At 33.7% G+C, this 21222-nt stretch overlaps 1 protein-coding gene across 9 annotated transcripts in view; it reads right to left on the reverse strand.

Moving 5' to 3' along the window:
* The window catches only part of LOC113518482 (protein lin-10-like), a 209203-nt gene that overhangs the window by 86079 nt on the left and 101902 nt on the right, over positions 1-21222 (reverse strand). The window contains exon 1 of one of the 9 annotated variants that reach the window (XM_052892954.1): positions 18705-18948. The exons of the other annotated variants lie outside the window; for them this stretch is intronic. The gene's annotated coding sequence lies outside the window, so the exon portion shown is untranslated. Of the gene's footprint in view, positions 1-18704; positions 18949-21222 lie in introns of those variants that run through there. 9 annotated transcript variants of the gene reach the window in all.

A 21222-nucleotide genomic window follows, 5' to 3' on the forward strand; every position in this document is an offset into this window, starting at 1 on the left:
AATGTTTGGCATCGATTATAAGATAGAGCCGACACATCACACAATAAGATATTATTATGCGTCAATAGATGGGGTATCTTGTAAATACTTTATTGTTAAAAATTTCATTATAAAATTATTATTATTATTATTATTAGTAAATTTAATCTGAAGTTAGGGGGAAAGGGATAGTTAGCAATGGAGTTTAACAGCCTCATTACTAACAATATACCCCATCAGGTCGACCTCCACGTAGTTCCACCTGGAAATCATCGTGAATAATTCTTGTTAGATTCGTCACGATGGGTTAATTGACCTGCTTCATCCTCACATATCATCTCTCACTGGTGCCCCGCCGGTGTATACCGGTAGCGCAGGCGGGTTTCATTATCACCCATTAAAAAAATCCGTAGTAATTACATTGAAATATGTAAATCATTAATTTTAATAATTTATAGAGACAAATGTTCAAACAAAGCTTGGAAATATGTTGAAAATCTATCAACATATAATGTACTTGTTTAATTTATCTATAACATTTTTTTTTTAATTTTATTCCTTATGTTTTTTATTTATTAATTCTACAATCTGTAGGTTTTAGCACGATGCCAGTGACAAGACACTAAAACAAAAAAGATGCTACAACGTAACATAGGAGTACAAACTCAACTCCATTAATCTCACTCAATAGTTCTTTCACAATAAAGCCAGCCAGTGTCAGCTGTTACCCGCAACGCGCAGAATATAGTATAAATTAAAAAAAAAAAATCTGCGAAAAATTCCTTACGGAATTATCGATTAGTAAAACACTTTTATTAATCACAAAAAAAAAAACAAATCCCTTCCCCGAATATTACCAAAGCTATTCTAAATTTAAATAATCGTAAACATCATTTTTCCCTTTATGAAATAAAAATTAGCAATTTTAATTCTATCCCGGCGTTATATAAACTTTGCACGAGTTTTGTAAGGGAATACAAAGAAAACATTATTCATGCTTTAATATATTTTATAAAAGCCAAATTTATTATGTAACAACTGGATGTAAAATGAAAATATTTCCATCACGAAACATCATGGATCCGCCAACTCGTTTATGTGCAAACTTTGCGGTAAGTTCATTTGCAAGAAACAAAATATCTCACTGTATTTACAAGCAATATTTCATCCATTAACATTGCATGTCCCGACATGACATTCAAATTAAGCTGCAAATGCACAGTATTAATTGTAATTTATTTATATGTTATTTATTACACAACAAAACTTTCTACAAGTGGCGATCTTAATGCCATATGGAATTCACTAAGAGCTAACTGTTAGGTAAAAACAGTGATGGTCATAAATACATACACATAATACATAAGAAATACACATATACGAAAACTATTAATATATAAAATTTATAAGACAGTCGATATTCTACCGCCTTGTTTAATACTAGTGCCGCTCGATCTCTCGCTGCCTTGTAAATTTTAACTTCGCGCTTATTAACTTTCATCTTTGCCTTTTCACTGTATCTTTCTTATTTCACTCCTTCTTTCTATTGCGTTGTTGACTGTATTGTGTGTATATCTTCTTATACTGTACTATACCTAAATCACTGTGTACAATAAACTACTTGAACTGCTTATTTTCACTTCAATCAATATCATCAACACGGCTTATCAACGCAGCCATACTATCAACACGCACCTCACATCAACATCCATAAATATATTAATAAGCTAATATAACAATAAGTATTATGGGATGAAGTAACTATTGAGGAATATATAAAAGATTTTGTAGCTCGACAAATCATTGAAAATATACGTACCGAGACATAGTTACATCAGGCAGATCAAGGAAGGAGTTGGTGTCGTGTCGTATCAAGAGGTGAAGAGACTCGCTGAAAATCGTAGTGAGCGGCAAGAGCTCCACAAACAAGAGCGCTGCTCTTAAATAGGATAGATAGATAATCCAATATTGGTCCAATAACATATTAAATATCGATCACAATATATTATGTATCGAAATAAAAAAACCTATTCGAAATAACTCCATATATCCAAACAATATGGGCGATATCGAAATGGGAGATGGCCTTTTTTCCGTCCTCAGTATCCAGAGAATATATACCCAATATATAGATATTTTGAGAATACCGATTACCCATCTTTACGTAGTTTTAGTACTATTTACAATCTCCTTTTTTATGCAACTTAGAATGGCAAACAAGCTGACGGCTCACCTGATGAAAAGTGGTAAGCGTCGCCTATAGACATGAGCAGTACCATGGACATAACAGAGTATACTGTTTCGCCCATGATACCCCTCATGCGTTGCCATTCCTGAGGACTCAGGTGTTATTCCTCTGTACCCTGTAAATTCACTGCCATATCCCACCCTTAAAACCGAAACGCAGCCATGCAAACACAACTGCTTCACGGTAGAAACACGAATGGGACAGAGGTACACAAGCAAACGACTTTTGTACAAAGTCTCCCTCTGGTAATAATCTTTAATACTAAAATTTCAATTTGATTCACTGGCTTGAGAGACTAATATCACAATACAAAGGATTACACGATATTATTTGTGATGGACAAGAACATAAGCTATTTTTCAACTTGAGACAAAAGAGATTGTTAGTAATGAGTATCTGGCAGCTCTATTGCTAGTAATATACCCTATCAGGTCTACCTCCACGCGATTCGCCCTGGATACCTTGATTAATTGTTGTGGAATTCGTAAACTGGCCTGCTTGCATTCTCGCCTATTGGCGCAGGCGGAGTTACAATTCCATTTTCACCTATTAAACAACAAAAGGTTGTCTGGAGGAGATTGCTTAGCAATAAGACCGCCTATTGTACTACACTATATGTATTGCAAATTGCTCAATAAGTCCTGTAATGTTGGTGCAATAGTGTTTAATAAATTTTTCATATCCATTATGCCGTTGAAATCTAGGGTAAAATTTATTTATAAAATAAATAATTAATTATTAAATAAAGAACGATAGTAGTATCAACAAATATATACTTCAGTATAAGGTCAAAATCCTAGTTTCTCCTTTTTATACAAGTAGTAAATATCTAGTTAAGCATTGACGAGGGTGCACATTTTGGTATCGGCTTAACGTTTTAGAACTTGAATAATTTATTAGAATTAAAATCTACGTATTTTATTATTTACTAGCAAATACTAGGTAAAGCAGACGAGTATAAAATCCAAGATAAGGATAAAAATACTATTTTAAAAACATTTATGTGTTAAAAATTCTAACAGTTACTAGTTATTAGTAGACATAGTCAAGAAGTTCTTGTCATAAAGTGTTAATTCCAATAAAATTAATCTTTTAAATTTTATATATATATATATATATATATATATATATATATATATACATATATCCCACAAAAACCGAGTTCTAAACTAGTCGAAAATCTCAGAATTTTAAACGTGAAAGCCGACATAAATATATACAAATTACAATACAGTATTACTCACGATTGCCAACACTTACAGTTGCCAACCCGCCTGCCAAGCGTGGTAACTACTGGCAAAGCCCCCCAAAAAGGGGAAGGCTTATGTTCAGCAGTGGGCAGTTAATGACTGACATGATAATAACTCACGATAGTTACTAATGCAGTTTGTAACATTCCTAGATCCTCTTTTACAACCGGTTGTCATGGCGACCGAAAGACAAAATATTTACCTTGATAAAGCATAATCACCAATCAGTGAATTTCACCGCCACATTATGTAGAGCAACTTACCTGAAACAAAACAATATTGCAATTGTTAAATATTTATTATTATTATTAGCTAACTCCATAAACATTTCCTTATTTCATTTCAATTTTTATTTTCTATTCTTAAATACCTTAATCAGAATATTACGAATTAAAAAAAAAAAATATATCGTAGTCAGTCCACTGGATCTCATGCGATACCATGAAATAGCATTTTATTTCTATTTATTTACTCATATATTATATAGTAATTATAAATGTATGGAGATACTTTATCTCTTATCTGTTATCTCTCATAACTATTTATTACCTTTAATAAATATATAAGTATATCAAAATCCAAAAACGTTTATTCAATTTCATACCGTAACATTGTAAACAATGTAAATTAACCTATTTAATTAAAATTTCAAATTTCTGCGAGTCCCTACTATTTACTTCTCTTATTTATTTAGATAGGAATCCCATTAGAAGGCACGTTCGAATGAAACTTACAAAGCAAAAAGGACCTCCGATAAATTTTAATCTTCTCCGAATTATTATATTTGTAAAAATTTTAAAATATTCCTAATATGACCTGACCGGGGGGAAAGGGATTGTTAGTAATGGAGTTTGACAGCCCCATTGCTAGCAATATGCCTTATTAGGTCGACCTCCACGTGGTTCCCCCTGGAAACCATCGTGATCAATTCTTGTTGAATTCGTCACGATGGGCTAACTGACCTACTTCATCTCCTCACCTATCATCCTTCACTGGTGCCCCGCCAGTGTATACCGATAGCGCGGGTGGGGTTACCATTCCATTATCATCCATTAAAAAAAAATATATGACCTGACCAGGGGGAAAGAAATTGCAAGTAACGGGGACTGGCGGACCCAACTTAGAAAAATGCCTCGTCACGACGATGATCCCCTAGAAATCATCATGATTGATCCTGTTAAATTCGTCACTACAGACTATCAAAATTGACGCAATATAGAGTATATGACCTCAGATCGACTTCCACGCAGTTTTCCCTGGAAACCATCGTGATTAATTCTTTTAATTCGTCATGATCGGTTAATTTACCTGCTTTTATCCTAACCTATCATCCCTCACTGGTATCTCGCTAATGTATACCAGGTATAGAAAGACAAGTGGAACCACCATTCCATTTTCATTCTTCAAAAAATTCTTACTTTATCTTATTATCACCGTGGCAGCGTTAATCAATGGCATAGGCAGAATCACTATCCCATCTCCATCCAGTTAAAAACAATTGACCCGACCGAGAATCGAACCCGGTACTTCATATACACAAAGCAACATACCTACCACTGGGTCAATAAGGGCGTACCTATATGTATGTACATTTCGTTCATGTCCTTAATCCATTCCATTAGTGAATGTGACGAGTCATGACGAATAAATAATCAGGAGTCGGCGTACAAAGTAAGTACATCGAGACCCAGTGCCGGCAGCCGCAATGCAACGAGTCAACGACCGTGCTAACGATCGCACTCACATGCGATCAGGGTTGCCAACGGTTACAATAATCTAGGACAAGGCGAAAGCTTCAAAGGCTTTACATAGCAAAATTTTAAGGAAAATAAAATTCGATTTTATTATTTACTAGCTGTATCCTGTACTAGGATAAGCAAGCTGAAGTGGCAATAGACTGGTCGCATAGCTCGAAGAACCGACAACCGATAGGGAAGAAAGGTTCTTAAATAGCAACCCAGTACGGGGACACGTAATGTAGGGCGACACCCACCACACGGAGTGACGATTTCAAATGCATTGCAGGGAGTCAGTGGATGCAAGTGGCTCAGGACCATTCCTTGCAGTCTATGGGGGAGGTGTATGTCCAGCAGTGAACGGATAATGGCTGAAATGATGATGTACCCGTGGCTTGGCACGTGTAAGTCAGTACATAAAGTTTCCTATATGCTAAGTTAGGGTATAACCTATCCGTCTACCAAATTTAAATTTAAATTATTTTTTCCCCAAAAACCTTTCTTCCCCATCGGTTGCCGGTTCTTCGAGCTATGTGACCAGCCCATTGCCAATTCAATTTGCTTAAGTGTATACGGTAACTGTATACTTGGATAATATTAATACAAATCCTAGGAAACCAAGACGGCTGGTAATTCTACATTGGATCGAGTGGTACGGCCGGCTTGCGGCAATACGTAGTATAAGTACATAGTTGGTTTAACTTGAACGGTCAATATTCAAAGGTTTATGTTTCATTTGCACTGCTGTTAACGTGGTTAGAGAACGCTTCCCTGAAGACTAGGAACGTCTAAATGTAAATGATCAGTTACCTACATAGCATCCTAACATCATCATCTTCCTACCCTTATCCCAATAATTATTTGGGGTCGGCGTAATATGGTTTTATTCATATTACAAAAAGATTTGGCTTTTAGTTTTACGACCGGCCGCCTGCCAGACGTCAACCCTCTTTGGGAATGCATTTGTTGGTGGTTTCCTCCATCTAAGGTATGGAGGAAAGGATTGAGGTAAAAAGGAAAGTTACCTACATATATAAAGATATAATAAATCAGCAATCCTAATTTTTTGTCTTAATATTTGCACACATAACAGTTATGTCACAATGATATTTATTAACAATAATTTTTTTTTTTAATTTAAGAGTATTCTCTTGGCGGAGCAACCAATTCATGCAAAAAATAAAAAAAATGCAAATCAATAAAAAAGTTACCAACTTGAAAAAGTATCTAATTTGACAGTTTTTTTTTTTGTATATGTTACACTACAATTTGATAATGTCAATTTTATTAAAGTCAATTATAAATGTCAATTTTATTATATTAAAGGAACTAATTATTTTAATTTTTTATTCTTTTATTTATTCTTGTGTTAATCCCATATTAAATTTGTCAAGATTCTTCTAGTACCTAAATCATATGTTTTTTTCTTATAACAATTGAAAAAATAAATAAATAAAATTCAACACTGACTGACCTACTGTGAAATGTTTTTCAAAATTTCGGGGTTGAACGAAACGAAAATTTGATGTTAAAATCACACAATACGTAACGTTTAATACTATCAAAATGTTAAAATATCGTTCCTTTCGACTTTTATGATAGGATTTATGAAAAACGAAACGTTAAGTTGCATTTACTGGACCAATTTCGGTATGCACAAAACCACGAACATGAGTCGGAAAATTTAGAATTTCATTTCATGGTAGACTCCCTGATTCCATGTAATTTTCATAGACAAGAACAAATTGCGTTTACAGAACAGTCGGCCTGTCTAGACAAATCTAATATGATTTGTTTCGTGTTTTTGAATCAAACTATCTGATAAATAAACAGATCAAAGCACGTCACAAAAGGCTTTTTTATAAGTATACACTGGCAAGGCACCGGTGAGGGATGATAGGTGAGAATAAAAAGGCAGATCAGTTAGCCCATCGTGATGAATACATCTGGGATTCAGTACGATAGTTTCCAGTTAGTTAGTTTCCAGGGGGGACCACGTGGAAGTACACCTTATAGGGTCTATTGCTAGCAATGGGTCTGGTAGTCCGCATTACTAACAATCCCCCCCCCCGGCTTAACATACATTTTGTTGCTAACCACAATGTATATTCCTCTTTAAAACGCCGGCAGTTTGACTGGCGTTGTGGGTGCTCATGAGCAGCCAGACGAAGCTACTTACCATCAGGTGGGGCGCATACTACATATATACATACCAGAGGGAGACTTTGTACAAAAGTCGATTGCTTGGGTACCTCTGTCCCATTAGTGTTTCAACCGTGAAGCAGTTGTGTTTGCATGGCTGTGTTTCGGTTTGAAGGGTGGGATATGGCGTGAATTTACTGGGTACAGAGGAATAACACCTGAGTCTTCAGGAATGGCAACGCATGAGGGGTATCATGGGTGAAACAGTATACTCTGTTATGTCCATGGTACTGCTCATGTCTATAGGCGACGGTTACCACTTTTACGGGCCGTCAGCTTGTTTGCCATTTTAAGTTGTGTAAAAAAATACTAATGAAAAATATTTTATACTTATATTAACTTTTTAAGATCTTTTAAAATCGTGAAAATTTAATTCGCCTGCAATTTTTTACGTTTATATTGTTCCGCAATGTCTTCACAAATTTTATACCCACTTTGCTGATTCTTTTCGCAAACGATAATGCTTACTGCCGAGTTGTTTTCATTTAATTTGACGATTGAACTGCCTGCTTTTCTTTCCGAAGTAAAATGTTTTTTGTAGTGAAGTAAAAATTAAAAGCTACGAGTACTTCTAAATACCTTCACGTTCTAAATTCAAATGGGTATTTTAAATTTGTCTATGAAACGTCTTACAGTCCAACGGTGCACTTACTTTTAAAATAAGAATACTGAGATTAGGTACTTTTTAGGGTTTCGTCCCAATAGATACAAAGGAACCCTTATGGTGCAACTTTATCCGTCCGTTTGTCACAACAATTTGAAGTTTTACATATCATTGGTCCACATATATTGCAATGGAAATAATTAAAAAAAAAATATTTATTATCTTTACTAGTAACAAATTTTGAGTCCGAAACGGTTACTCAAAATTTCAAAATTGTCCAAGTGAGATATCATCATATGAAAATTTATTTTTTATTTATTTATGCCAGAAAATATTAAATTTATCACCATTAAAAACGCCGTATATTTTACGAAGAAATACCATAGCATGCAAAATATACTTCTTAGTAAAACGTATCCCAAATTCATAACAAAATATAAGCGGAGTGGACACTTTACGAAGACGACTATACAAATATGTTTTTGAGAGTTCTTTGTACATAAGTGTAGTAGATATGGGCCGGCTTTAGGTGGTCCATGGTAAATTTTTGATGTCCTTTACCCCCTCCCTCCTTACTTCACCCCGGCGAGGAAGAAAAGGTCACTAGAGATCCACTATTCACTATATTGATGCGTGGTTCCCTGTGACGGCCCTGTTGGATCTCGGCGCCACCGACCGCGCCCCCCTCCCGCCCCTAAATCCGCTACTGTTCTATATTGTATCACTACATTTCTAGAGTTTCATTGATGTGAAATTTACTATTTACACTTATTGGGAATACAACAAAGACTAGATATTTACAGAAATGTTTCAGACATTTGTGCAAATAATCATCTCGTATTGCGCAGTAGAAATACAATATTTACTTGGAGCGTTATTTTACTGACAGTCTTAGACGTGTAGTAATTTAACACACTGCTTCACTAAGTTGTGGATTCAATTACCGCACAATCCTATTCATTTTATTTAAATAGGAAAATAATAATAGTGCGAAAATTTTGTAACGATGAATGAATTGACATTTGATACTATTTAACGTAAAAAGTAGGGGGGAAAGGTGTTGTTAGCAATGGAGTTTGACAGCCCCATTGCTAGCAACATATCTGATCGACCATCGTGAACAATTCTCGTTGAATTCGTCACGATGGGCTAACTGACCTTATTCATCCTCACCTATCATCAATCACTGGTACCCCGCCGGTGTATACCGATAGCACGGGTGAGGTTACCATTCTTTTATCACCCATTAAAAAAACGTAAAAAATACTAAACAAATTTGAATGAAATTTAGTACACAGGTGAGTTATATACTAATTTAGCAGATTCTGCAAATAGAAATAAATAGGAGGTGCATTCATGAATTGAAAACACCTAACGTAATACTTTAAATATTCATATTTTAAAAAGATATAATAAGACTAATAGAAACATATACATATAATAATATACACATACATACATAACTACAAGTTACTATAACAAATAATTGGCTGTATTAGAAGAGCAAATAAAACAATCTGTGACTCAAACAGTAACCAGCAAAGTTAAGTTTAAAGGGAAAATAGGAAAAAAGACAATGACATTTATAAATCAGCCACTTTTAAGAAAAACCAGAGGGAGACTTTGTACAAAAGTCGATTGCTTGGCTACCTCTGTCCCATTCGTGTTTCAACCGTAAAGCAGTTGTGTTTGCATGGCTGTGTTTCGGTTTGAAGGGTGGGATATGGCGTGAATTTACTGGGTACAGAGGAATAACACCTGAGTCCTCAGAAATGGCAACGCATGGGGGGTATCATGGGCGAAACAGCATACTCTGTTATGTCCATGGCACTGCTCATGTCTATAGGCGACGGTTACCATTTTCCATCAGGTGCGCCGTCAGCTTGTTTGCCATTCTAAGTTGTATAAAAAAAAATAGGAGAACAATTTATATTTAAAAGCCAGTTTCGTTATGGTAGATCTTATATCAAGTGGGAGTAAGTATATATTGATATATGCGGATAAAACCGCGGGTGATAACTAGCATAATAATAAAATTCGGTGCAATAAAGCGTTTTTCTCATGTAAGGCAAACGACAAAGGGTAGAAATAAGAGTACAAAAGAACATGTAATTGAGAACTACCGATTGAATCCAACATAACTCGCGGGGAATCAATAGAACTCACGCAAATCGATGCCGGTAGAGTACGCGTACTACCTTTTTGTGTAACTTCGGGCGTTTCGTCCCGAATCCCGACTAACTTCCCTGTCTTACTTTTACAGTCCTATTTATTACTTGGGAGTTGACAGGATCGGGGCGGATGCTTCCTTCTATTACGTAATTACTTACTTACAAGTGACTTATTAATAAGTCTGTTTTTACGTATATAAAAAAAAAAGTTTAACAACAACATTATGAATTTCCAAAATTTTCGTCCAAAAACTAAAGTCTAAACTATTGAATGTATTTTAATGAATTTTGGTATAGAGACAGATGGGACCCTGCAAACCGTTATAGGCTATTTTATCTCCAGGTAAACTATAATTATTTCAGATTTTGCGCTTCACCAACTTCGAAAATGGGGGGGGGGGATGGTGAATGCATTTTTTCTCACATTATTTTCATTGATATGGAGAAACCATCAGTTTTAAATGATTACATAATTATATTTAGAAACACCTATACATAATTACATGTGTTTAGACCCTAGGGTCTAAATACATGTAATGTTAAATATAACTGACACAATAACTTCTAGATGTTATTGTATCAGTTATATTTTATATATATGTTTTAGATACTAAACCATTTATAAAGTGATAATTTAAAAATAATAATATATTTAATAAAAAGAGCTGTCATTACAGTGTCAACTATGTCAAAAAAGTAAATATCATTATATTTTGTTAGATCAAAGCGTGAATGTAGAAATAAAATTGTTTGTCACTTTTCGCCCGATCCGTATCAAGGGGAAAAGAAAGCGGATATAATTCGGGTCACGTTGAAGTGCAAAAGTATTATATTAATATTATATATAAAATGTATTTTAACAAGTACACATAATAAATACAATGGAAAAACAAACTTCACGGGATCATTAACTGAATACCTATATCTATTTCGCTCTCGTAGTTAGCATTTGCTAATGAGTGAGTGAGAAACATGAAGCCTCCTTAACATTCAAGAAGCTTTCCTGTTCGGCTGTAAGTGACACTGCCCGCCTTTGTTCCAAGTGAATAGTGACATTATCCAGGTGCGACTAAGTAAATAGGTCAGCTTGCATTATTACTTGGATATTTATAAATACTAAAACCTACTACAAAACTGCTTAAGCTATCTATTTTGTCACTTTATTTATTTTCTACCGTAAAGCAGTTATGTTTACATGGCTGTGTTCCGGTTTGGAGTGTGGGATATGGCTGTGAATTTACAGGGTACAGAGGAATAATACCTGAGTACTCAGGAAGAGCAACGCATGGGGGGTATCATGGGTGAAACAGTATACTCTGTTATGTCCATGGTACTGTTCATATCTATAGGCGACAGTTACCACTTTTCATCAGGTGGGCCGTCAGCTTGTTTGCTAAGTTTTATAAAATTTATAAAAATGCTTGTTTTCTAAGTTGTATAAAAAAAACTTTCTTTTAAATTGGAAATGTAACTTAATAGAAAGAGACAAAACGGTTCAATAGCTAAGATTTATGAGACGTTTGACGTCTTTATAAATATTATGGTTTTGTAATATTTATATGCCCAATAATGGCGAAAGAGATAAAATAATGAAAATAAAAAACAACAAAACAAAAAAAACAAAATATATAAACCAACAAGTGTGCCAAAATGGTCACAACTCAGTTTATTGCTTTGCCCTTAAAAGAGCAAAACACTGATATTCTGTTGTGGCCAAGAGTCATATGAATCCTTACTAATTCTTAGTTTGCAAATTTTAGAAATGGGAAAGTTGGTTTACTTGTTTGTTGTACCTCTTGGCACTTTAATGGCTTAAATAATCAATATGCAACTCGATATAAACGTTCTATATGGAAGAACATAAGCTATTTTTTTATCATGGACAGTAAACATTCAAATCGCGGATGAAAACTAGTGCGAAATAAATGTAATTAAAATGAGAAAACGTTACAAACGAATGTGTAATAGTTTATCTTATATATTTATCACTGTTTTATATATTATTCTTATATATTTATACATAACATCTCTTGCACACATGTGTCCGTGAGTTACGTATTTAGGGCCTACTGAAAATCAGTGTCGTAGCTTCAGATTTGAAACTGCGACATATGCTTAGTTAGGTCCTTTGCACACTGCTACATTCATTTTGTTTTTCTTTTTATTCTAAAATAGTAATGTTATTATATAATTGTGTAATCTTCATTATTATGTTGTTTTGTTATATGTAATATGTATAATTTATATATTTTTCTTAAAGAGCAATTGTATTTAATTAATGATATTATTTAAATAAATAAATAAATAAATAATATCTGTTGAAAAATACAGTCGTCGAAATAAAACATTATAAAATCCGACATGGCGTTTCACCACAATTTCAAATAGCTTAAAAGGCAATATCTAAAGGCGTTGTAATTTATCTAAAATGAATCATTGGACCGAATATACACTCGCCTGTAGCTAGCTACGTGACAACCTACGAATGTATACAGAATGGTAATTGATTTAACAAATCCCCTTTGTCCCAAAACTGAAGCACACTCTCAGAAAATTACGTTTATGCCAGAAATATGTGCCCAGATACGACAATAGATGAAAACAGTCGTATGTTAGTAAAGTTAGAAAATATTAATTTTGTGTTTAATACAGACTAATAAATCTGATATCAATTATATAATTATGTTATTTCGAAAATGAGAAGGAAAGAGAATTCTTCATACCAACACAAAGGGAAATTAATAAAGTAAATAATAATAAACAACTATAATATAAATTAAATAACTTATATATTAGTAAGACCAGTTATTTTTTGTTTCTAATAAAAAAAATCTATTCATGCGTCTTCGAGTAAACGTTCCCCGATTACTAACATGCATTAAAAATATAAAAAACTAAAAATTCTTACGAATTAAGAACCTCAGTTGTTAAAACACTTTTAATACAATGCAATTGATAAAGCATCATCATTCATCAAGCCAATCATCAGCTTATTCTCTCACAATTGAAATAACTTTTTTTTTGTGGAGCAAAGGGGCTAAATATACTTGTATAACACGCAAACGAACTTAGATAACTTTTCAATGAACTGTTTTCAACCCTAGCATTGATTAGTTCTTTGGCCGACCAAAAATAAACCCTATACCAATTATTTTCCTTAACGTTTTACGCTGTTATTTCAAATTTCCTTAATTATACAATATTATCATACCTATTTGTACAACAATTAGTCCGTTACCCTAAGGTTGTCTTGAAAAGGTTGCGTTCAGCAATAAAAACCGCCTTACTGTACTTATACAACTGTATCGTTATATTTATTAATTGTCCTGCTTATTCCATATATTGTATATTTTTTTATACAACTTAGAATTGCAAACAAACTGACGGCCCACCTGATGGAAAGTGTTAACCATGATACCCATGATACCCCCTATACGTTGCCAATCCTGAGGACTCAGGTGTTATTTCTCTGTACCCTGTAAATTCACGCCATATCCCACCCTTTAAACCGAAACACAGCCATGCAAACACAACTGCTTTACGGTTGAAACACGAATGGGACAAAGGTACCCAAGCAAACGACTTTTGTACAAAGTCTCCCTCTGGTAAATAATGCAAATAAAGTATTCATTCATTCATTATACCTATGTCCGAGAACGATTTTTTTTATATATTTACATATTAAGCATATCTTTTTACCCTATACCTACTTCTGTGATACGTGCGTACACTCCCCCTCATACGTCCCTATTCATGATCTCCGCAGATTATTCTTCAATCGACTCAGGGATTATTTCAACTAATTATCGATCACCCCAGTCCTGCGACATTCACGGCGCAAATCATCTATAATTCTATACAATTTAGTAGGATTGTCCTATACGCTGGGGGGAGCCACGCTCGCTTCGTTCGCATTATAATTGGACGATAAATCGTGATATGATATTGATTTTTGAAATTATGGTAATCTGTTATATTAAGTAGTCCGGTGTTGGGGAATATTGCACGTGCTACGCTAAAGGAATGGAAATTGGAATTGGTAGTCGTAGACACGTTTTATTAAAATAGATGCTTGACCAAATTAATAAGCACTGCTTTTAGTATCGTAATGTTATAGTAATAAATACATATTAATAACGTACGATTAATAAGACAGATAATCTGTTTTCTATTTAAAAAAGAAAGCTTATTCTATTTAAGAAAGAAACTACAAATAGGTTCACATACGGCGTAAAAAAGAAAGCTCATTCTATTCAAGAAAGAAACTACAAATAGGTTCACATACGGCGTAAAAAAGAAAGCTCATTCTATTTAAGAAAGAAACTACAAATAAGTTCACATACGGCGTAAAAAAGAAAGCTCATTCTATTTAAGAAAGAAACTACAAATAGGTTCACATACGGCGTAAAAAAGAAAGCTCATTCTATTTAAGAAAGAAACTACAAATAAGTTCACATACGGCGTAAAAAAGAAAGCTCATTCTATTTAAGAAAGAAACTACAAATAAGTTCACATATGGCGTAAAAAAGAAAGCTCATTCTATTTAAGAAAGAAACTACAAATAGGTTTACATACGGCGTACAAAAGAAAGCTCATTCTATTCAAGAAAGAAACTACAAATAGGTTCACATACGGCGTAAAAAAGAAAGCTCGTTCTGTTTAAGAAAGAAACTACAAATAGGTTCACATACGGCGTAAAAAAGAAAAGAAGGAAAGAAGAAGAAAGTTTAGTCTAAATTATACTCGCGCATAATTTAGACTAAACTTGTTCTTCTAACAACTGAATCTGCATAAAAAATCGAAACAAATGAAAACTTTTAAACAATATGTCTCTTCTCCTTAATACGTCTACAGTTGTAATGAACAAATGACAAAAGTAGTGTGAAACTATCCCGTTTACGACTCTGCATATTAAAAAACAAGAATTATCATTATCAAAATGACGACATTTGAAAATTAGTAAAAATATAAATTAAGAATAGGACCTGCAGGATAAAAATAAAATACCTATAATTTTCCACGCAAAAAGGCGAACGCAATTCGAATTTCGAAAATCAACCCTCTCACTAGCGAAGGTTAGAGAAGTTTACGTTAAATAAAACAGTTGATGCCGAGGCTAACGTAACACAATTGCTTCGCGGGATGCTCGCTAAAAATAACCTCTCTGGCTCAACGCTGTCACGACTCGCGATTACAGTCCACACCCTAGTGTTCCGTAAGTTATTATTTTTCCTGTCCTCCGCTCCACAAAGCTTGCTACTCGCTACTCGCCTCATACAATTTTATGTGATATATACAAGAGGTTTTCAAATTACTTTGGCTGGTCTCTTGTATTTCTTAGCTTTATGATATATAATTGTATAGACCATGAAACAGATACAAATAATTTTAAAAGTCTATATTGACAGAAGAATAAATTAACGTCGATTAAATGGCGTACTTTATTTCTTAATTGATAAAAGAAAAGGAATAATAAGAAAATTAGTAATAAAACCAGACAAAAGTTGAACTATGTAATAAATAGGTTAGATATTCCTATTAAAAACAAATTTGATTCGAATCTAATTAAAATTTTCTCTACAAAGCGATGGATCAAAAGAATAAAATGTAACCACGTAAAATAGAACTTGATCCTACGAATATTACAAATGTGACAGTTTGTAAAATCATTTGGATACTTGGTACTCAAAGGCCATTGGTTGGGCTTAAATTAAATTTGGTTCACAGATAGATTATTTTATTGTAGTTAAATTATATAACAATATATTTTATCCCAGCTTATGCAGGAAAACCTGCAAGAAGCAGTTAATAATTTAATTGGTTAAATACTTAAAAGTTTTGGATAATTTTGGGTCCCAAACATTTGTCTAATAGGAATCGTTAAGTTTTATGTTCTTATCATTCGATTTTTACAAGTATGACTCATATTTATCGCTATCCTTAGGGTACTTGCGGACCGTCCAGACTGCCAGTATTTGAACCGTTGCAGAATGATTCACATGCTGGCTAACATACAAAAAAAAGTAGGTTAAGATAATGTTATTTAGTGTCAAAATTTGATTTAATAATTTATATCTGGTACAAACTAAGATTGTTAAAATTTTGTGGTCCCTGGTTGCCTTGATTAAAGAATTTATTTATTATTATATATTTTCTTAAATCATATTTTTCATATGGAGTATTTTCTTTTCCTTCGTGTACTATGACAGACGTGTAGGTTACAATTTTCATTAAATGAATCATCAAGACTAATTCTATTTATAAGAATTGTTTTAAAGTTTGTAGACAAACAATCAATACGAGGCTCTGACTAAAACGATAAATAACCTTGTCTGGCACGCAATAACGTCTAGACTCTAGACTGTCTTCAAGCGTTCGCTTCCACATTACGACTTGGAGAATTGTGGTCTCATTAGTGAACCCGGAGGCATGCGGAATGCCCAACATCAATATTTTAGGGTGTAAAAGAACGGGAAATTAAGCTAAATTATAATGAAGTATGCGAGTTAAAATTTAAACTCGGAAGTTTCAATTTATTTACATTTTTCTTTTTTCTGTTGTCACTGAAAGTAGTTACAAAAACTACTACCTATTTTTTTATGAGCTAAGTAGATAGTATAAGAATAATAACAGTAACAGAATGTATATTAATATATACTTTCTATGATTCATTTTGAATTTCATCGATTAGTGACGCTCTAATGAGTTCCGATACAATGTTTCTCGATTCCACAATATATTTAATACGAACGACAAAGCTTTTCATACATTATGTAATAAACGTAAAATACTAAGAAAAGTTTTCTTAAAATCGAGGTAAAGATAAAATATCTAATTGTCAATTAAATATCAACAGATCTCGACTGGTACATAATAAAATATGACCTACGTTTACTAATAAAGACGTTTTCCGACACCAAGGATTCAGCATGATGGTTTCCAGGGAGGACTCCGTGGAGGTCGACCTGACAGGATATATTGCTGGCAATGGATCTGTGGTGAGATAATACTCACCAATATTTATAATATATATTAACTTTTATAATTTAATTTAATTTTTTATTAGTTGAAAACAAATATAAAAAGAACGAAATGAAATATGATATTTCATGTCTTTCCATCCTACAGGTCTAGTAGTTCGCATTATTCAGGATCCCTTTCTCCCACATAGACGTATTACAACGTACTACATACGCTATGACTGGAATTAGAATGACTAAGGTACAACAAACCGTTTACCGGCGCCTATAGACATGAGCAGTACCGTCGACATAACAGAGTATACTGTTTCGCCCTTGATACCCCCCATGCGTTGCCATTCCTGAGGACTCAGGTGTATATTTCATTAACCAAGTTCACTATCTTACTTTGATTACTAAATTGTTCAACTAAAGTATTCTAACTTTATTCTAAACTATCTTTGATCATAGATTCATATGTTTACTTACTCTCTGTTTATCACATACCTCTGTTTGCATTTAGGTACTACATACATATAATGTATTTCATCTGAGAACTATCCTTCATATAGGCATGTTAGACCTCTACAAAAATAGATTTTATATCTGGGCCTTTCATCCAGTTATACATCGTGATTTACTTCTAACTTTACTAACTTTAAATGTCATTATTTAACAATTCCTTTGTTTAAAAAAATATCAAATTATCCAGTTAACGGAATTAAATCGTTCTTCCACACCATATTCCCATAGGATATCTATTGAGATATCCTATGGGAATATGGTATTGAGATATCCTGTCCTATGTACCTAGGTACCTGGGGACAATCGGACTTCTTACACTAACAGAAGTGTAATTAATAGTCATAAACTAGATGTAACTGTAAAAAAGAAATAAAAAGAACTTTTTGTGGACGTTATGAGGGCATTCACCCTGATATTCATATATGAAAACTATATATTAGGTGCCCTTGAAATGAATGTGCTTATATGAACTTTTAACTTCTATGATCATATAACTCATACAATAATCACTGAACGGAATCTCTCTCTTGACCAACCTTATAACTCTAGTTATATTAAACAATTTATTTACTGTTATAAAATATATTAAAAAAAAATTATCTATATTAAAATGCAAATTCTGACGTAAAAATATTGTAACATGAACAAGCATGACGTAAATGCTACCTTTTTTGGACACGCACATGTTTCTATTTTAAGAAAGTATTCCAAAGTAGTTTATTAAAGCCATACACCTAAATAAAATCAAGTTTAATAATTCAACACAACAACTAACTCAATTTATTACAAATTAAAAAAAAAAGACGACATCTGGAAAAACTGGAAAAGTTCGAAACGATTTCCTTTAAACGTAGCTGAAAACAATCCCAAACGAATCACCAGCCTTCGATTCGGGACACACACATGTAGACAAAGGTTTCAAACTTATAACACGTCTTTTTTTTATGTTGACAGTTAATAACAGGAAATTCATAATGATATTGTCAAGTCGCGTTCCAAAGAAAAAAAAAATACAACAATATCAACTTACATCACAAGCGGCACTCGTATAAAAACCACCGCTATCCCAATCACAGATAATGAAATCCATTCAATGTCGCGCGTTCGCGGCAATCATAACAGCACAGTTATTATCGCCACTGTAACACTTGATAATCACACGATACAAAAAAACTGTAACGTATTCTCGATAATGTAACGTCACTGCAGGTGTATGGTTAGCTACGCGGTCTACAGCTGTCGTAGCGTTGCTACGTGTACTGATCGCGAAATGAGGGGACCGACTGCGACGGGTGGCGCGCCGGGCGCCCGACGCATGCGCACTGTCTCTGCGTAAGGGATGGATTCGCATAATGGTCGTGTCAAACCTTTTTCGTTGTCCGATAGGTTATATTGTTTGTCCGAAATAAATACGTCTGGAGGCATCACAATGGTTAAGCCAGTGGTTCGATCTCAATTTATGGGGTTTAGATAGTCACAAGTAATCTTACTTTTTCATCTGTAACTGGCGTGTCTTCTAAGACCGAACGCCGCATAGCGTTTTCTGTGTGATTTAATATTGAGAGCGTTTTTCCAGGTATAAACGCTTATTTGTTCATAGCCAGTGTTTCTTTGTACCTTGTTGTAACACTTAACCTATTATATTAATTTATATCGTTTAGAGTATGTAAACCGTATACAATTATCATTCAAGTTCTTTTACGAGATAAGCAGTTGATTTTTACTTTTAAACCCAATTATTGTCGTATTTTAAAATTTTCAGAACATACCATAACTTCAGATGTGTCCATAAATGTAAATAATAAAAATTCACTACTGAGGAATCGAAGCCGGAGACCGAGACAAAAAGGCCAGACCGCAGCAAATATTGCTTTTTCTTATATGACATATTACACGTAAATATTTCATGTCTATTGTGTCTTATAATCGAATTTTCAAGTTCTAAAATATTTTTGTCTTTGCCTCTGTTATTTTCTTTGTGAATGGAACATTAAAAACTTTTTGAATATTGCTTTTTATTCCATCACATTTACCGTAAGATGTATACAGGCTTTTTTAATAGATGAAATTGTAATGTCGTAATCGACATCAACAGCTATGGTGTACAATTTCAGGTGTATTAGTGAAACAGGAAAAGATCAAGTAGTAGTTAATCACAATGTATACAAGATAGAGCCTTGCCAAATCACTTATCCACGACCAATTAAAATCTCCCTTCCAGTAATGAGTCTCTCCTCACAAGAGGTTACTAGGTTTCTATTACCGTGGCTCTTAGTATGAGAGTTAATGTTGGGGATTCCTTCTCTGGCATTAAAATATTATGCTTTGTTCGCTCAGTCGAGCTTATAAAATCCTGGAATTGAAAAGGATTCTCTTTTTCCATCTTTTAAAAAACCCGATAACAAGATAAGACGTAATCGAAAGCAAAACTTAATATTTTTATAAGAATGATAATGAAATAATAAAGCGGGGTTATCCGCCTGCGATATTGGTTTACGATAGCAGGACATCAGTAAGAGATAACAGGTTAGGATAAAAGCAGGTCAGTTAGCCCATCAGGATGAATTCAACAAGAATTAACCGTGATGGTATCCAGAAAGAACCGCGTTGAAATCTACCCATCAAAATATATTCCTACCAATAGGCCTACTAGTCCTCATTCGACGGGAACGGAGTGTTGAATGACCACAGGCTAGAACTAGATGCGAATAATGACCTCAAATGTGCCAGCAGGAAATCGATGGAGATAGATAACAGATAGTTTGGCATAGTTTCTTGTGACAGTTTCATGACCAGCCTACAAATCTGCTTTGCAGTGAATATGAATGGATTTAAATGATGATGATGAAGATCTAACTGAAGATACAATTACATATAACACTGAAAATGTCGCAAACAAATTGTATATAATTATTTGTTTTGGGATTTTTTTTTAAATCTTTTTTCGCTTTTCCTCTTTTAAACAATCAATGGGTTTTATACAAAAAAACGAGCATCTTGTTACAAGTAATCTTATATTCAGTATGCATTATATAGGCAAAGGATTACTTAAATTAAATCCAATATTTCGATGGCATCGTCTCAAATCTGTCGGTATTACAGAGTATCAAATTTATTTACTTATCCTTGTAGACACATAGAATATACGTCATACACTACTTAGAACATCATACAGATATGTCTGATTCTGAAGATCTTTCCCAAAAAAACAGTTTGAATAAAATTTTAATTTTTCGACCCACATGTTTGTTTTGGACACATAAAACAATTATTTTAAAGATTTGGATGTCATATCGCACATTCGAATTAAAAACTACCTAACAATTCAGCACACTGGTCCATTTAATTTATAAAAACAAAAAAAGTCCACTTAAATTCAAATAAGGCTATTAAGTACTGGCATACTAGACATATTTTACAAAAAAGTAAATAACCTCCATACCCAGGTCGCAGTTTTTAATTTCCAAATGTCTTTTGTCTGGAATTGCAGCTACTACCGCTGTAATAATGAACCGTAGAGTAGAAGCTCTTTAGAAATGTTTCAATGC

Source organism: Galleria mellonella, unplaced genomic scaffold, assembly GCF_026898425.1.
Source record: "Galleria mellonella isolate WM207_F2 unplaced genomic scaffold, CSIRO_AGI_GalMel_v1 utg171, whole genome shotgun sequence".
Classification (NCBI taxonomy): domain Eukaryota; kingdom Metazoa; phylum Arthropoda; class Insecta; order Lepidoptera; family Pyralidae; genus Galleria; species Galleria mellonella.